The sequence below is a fragment of the Neovison vison genome, chromosome 6 (assembly GCF_020171115.1).
Source record: "Neovison vison isolate M4711 chromosome 6, ASM_NN_V1, whole genome shotgun sequence".
In the NCBI taxonomy this organism is placed as follows: domain Eukaryota; kingdom Metazoa; phylum Chordata; class Mammalia; order Carnivora; family Mustelidae; genus Neogale; species Neogale vison.
Window position 1 is genome coordinate 24,247,573 of NC_058096.1, and position 3,555 is coordinate 24,251,127.

The window sequence follows — 3,555 nt, forward strand, 5'->3', positions numbered from 1 at the left end:
CAATCTTCTTGACTTTGCAATGACTTGTTCTGTGGCCTAACATATGGTCTATCCTAGAAAAAATATTCCATGTGTGCTTGAGAAGAATATATTCTGCTCATATTGGTTAGAATACTATGCATATGACTGTTAGGTCCCTTTGGTCTGTGATGTTGTTCAAATCCACTCTCTGCCTGGATGATCCATTCATTGTTGAGAGGGGGAATCAAAGTCCTCAACTATTACTGTATTACAGTTTATTTCTCCGTTTAGCTCTGTTAGTTTTTGTTGTATATATTAAGGTAATATGATGGGTGCATAAATAGTTATAATTGTTGTATTGAACCCATTTATTGTTAAATAATGATTTCTTTTGTTTCTTTCTATCATTTTTATTTTAAAATCTAATTTTTTTAATATGAGCTACACCTGAATTTTTTGGTCAGCATTTGCTTTCAATGTCTTTTTCCATCCCTACAATCTGTCTATGTGTGTTTTTAAGGCTGAAGTCAGTCTCTTGTAGGCAGCACATTATTGGATATTGTTTTTTAATCCTTTCAGTAATTCTTTTTATTTTTAATTTTTTCAGTGTAACAGTATTCATTATTTTTGCACCACACCCAATGCTCCATGCAATCTATGCCCTCTCCAATACCCACCACCTGGTTCCCCCAACCTCCCATCCCCCCTTCAAAACCCTCTGATTGTTTTTCAGAGTCCATAGTCTCTCATGGTTCACCTCCCTTCCAATTCCCTCAACTCCCTTATCCTTTCAGTAATTCTAAGTCTTTTAATTGGAGAATTAGAATTTTTATATTGATAAGTAATGTCTTACTGTTGCTGTATTGTTCATTACTTTCTGGTTGTTTTGTTGCTTCATTGTTCTTGTTTCTCCTCCTCCTGTCTTGTTGTTGGTGTTGTTGTTGTTATGTTTTGATATCTTTTGGTATCAGCATACCTTTGACTTCTTTACTTCTTTACTATCTTCTTTTCTGGTGGTTATCATGAAGCTTACATAAAGTACCTCAAACTTATAAAACACTGTTTTAAACTGATAAAAACTTAAATTCTAAAGAACTCACAAACTTTACATTTCCACTTCTCCCTACCCTCTTACATTTTGTGTTAGAGCTGTTACAATTTAAATTTATATTTAGGTAATAATAGATTACTGCAGTTGTGACTCTTTTTGCTACATTCTTTTAACTCTTAAACTACAGGTATTAGGTGAATTATGCACCACTATTATAATGGAGAATCTAACTATAATTATATTTACCATTACTAGTGAGATTTATGTTGCCTTTTTATGTTTTTATGATATTACTAGCATTCTTTTACTTCCACACAAAGAATTCTTTTTAGCATTTCTTGTAAGACAGGATTGGTGGTAATGAATTTTCTTAACCCATGTTTGTTTAGGAAAGTCTTAATTCCTCCTTGGTCTCTGAAGGACAGCTTTGCCAGGTATAGAATTCTTGGTCAATAGTCTTTCTTTTTGTTGTTGTTTGTTTTTGTTTTTCTTTGTTTGTTTTTTCTCCAATATTTTGAATATATCATCCTATTTCCTTCTGGCCTGAAAAGTTCTTGTAGAGAAATCCATTTCTAGTCTTATGGGGGCTCTCTTGAATGCAATTTCTCCTTTTTCTCTCACTGCTCTTAAAATTATTTGTCTTTGAGTTTTGACAATTTAATTATAATGTGTTTCAGTATAGTCCTACTGGGGTTTAACCAGCTTGAATACTTTGGGCCTTATGGATTTGTCCATTTATCTCCCCAGGTTTGGAAAGTCTTTTTTTTGTTGTTGTTTTATTTTGTCCTTTTTAAGTAGGCTTCACTACACTCAAGCCCAGTGCAATGTGCAGCTTGAACTCACAACTCTGAGTTCAAGTTGTGAGTGGAGATCAAGAGTCAGACACTTAACTGACTCTGCCACCCAGGTACTCCAGATTTAGGAAGCTTTAAACCATTATTACTTTGAATATACTTTCTGTCCCTTTCTCTTCCTTTTCTCATTCTGGAATTCCCATAACATGAATATAGTTTCTTTTCAATATATTCCATAATTACTGTAGTTTTTCTAATTTTTTTTTCATTCTTTTTCTCTTTTGCTCCTCTGGCTGGGTAGTTTCTAGTGTTCTATATTTCCAGTTGCTGATTTTCTTTCTTTCTTTTTTTTTTTTTTTTTAACATGGTCAAGTCTTCTTTTGAAAATTCTTCCTTAATTACTGTTTTTTTTTTTTTTTTTTAAAAACTCTAGGATTTCTTTTTTTTTTTTTAATGGTTACTATTTCCTTGTCAAACTGCTCATTTTGTTCATGGATTATTTTCTTGGTTTGTTTAACTGTCTGCTTATGTATGTTTTCTTGTAATCCATCAAACTTCCTTATAAGGATTATTCTGAGTTCTTTGACAATTCAGATGCTCCTTTTCTTTAGGGTCAGTTATTGGAATTTTATTAGTTTCATTCTGTGGTCTCATAATTTGGTGTTTTGTTTTGGGTTTTTTTTGTTGTTGTTGTTGTTGTTATCCTTGACTTTTTTTTTAAGATTTTATTTATTTATTTGACACACAGAGAGCACAAGAAGGCAGAAAAGCAGGCAGAGCCCAGACTCTTTCTATGAAGCCAGCATTACCCTGATCCCCAAACCAGGCAAAGAGCCTACCAAAAAGGAGAATTTCAGACCAATATCACTGATGAATATGGATGCTAAGATTCTCAACAAGATCCTAGCCAACAAGATCCAACAGCACATTAAAAAGATTATCCACCATGAACAGGTGGAATTCATCCCTGGGCTACAGATATGGTTCAACATTCACAAATCAATCAATGTGATACAACAAATTAATATGAGAAGAGAGAAGAACCACATGGTCCTCTAAATTGATGCAGAAAAAGCATTTGACAAAATCCAGCACCCATTCCTGATTAAAACACTTCAAAGTATAGGGATAGAGGGAATATTCCTGAACTTCATCAAATCTATCTATGAAAGACCCATATCAAATATCATCCTCAATGGGAAAAAGCTTGCAGCCTTCCCGTTGAGATCAGGAACAAGACAAGGATGCCTACTTTCACCACTCTTGTTCAACATAGGATTAGAAGTCCTAGCAACAGCAATCAGACAACAAAGAGAAATAAAAGGTATCCAAATTGGCAATGAAGAAGTCAAACTCTCTCTATTCACAGATGACATGATTCTTTATATGGAAAACCCAAAAGACTCCACCCCCAAACTACTAGAACTCATACAGCAGTTCAGCAACATGGCAGGATACAAAGTCAATGTGCAGAAATCAGTGGCTTTCTTATACACTAAGAATGAAAATACAGAAAGGGAAATTAGAGAATCGATTCCATTTACTATAGCACCAAAAACCACAAGATACCTGGGAATAAACCTAACCAAAGAGGTAAAAAATCTGTACTTGAGGAACTACAGAACACTCATGAAAGAAATTGAAGGAGACAATGATGGAAGACCATTCCATGCTTTTGGATTGGAAGAATAAACATTGTTAAAATGTCTATACTGCCTAGAGCAATCTATACTTTTAATGCCATTCCGA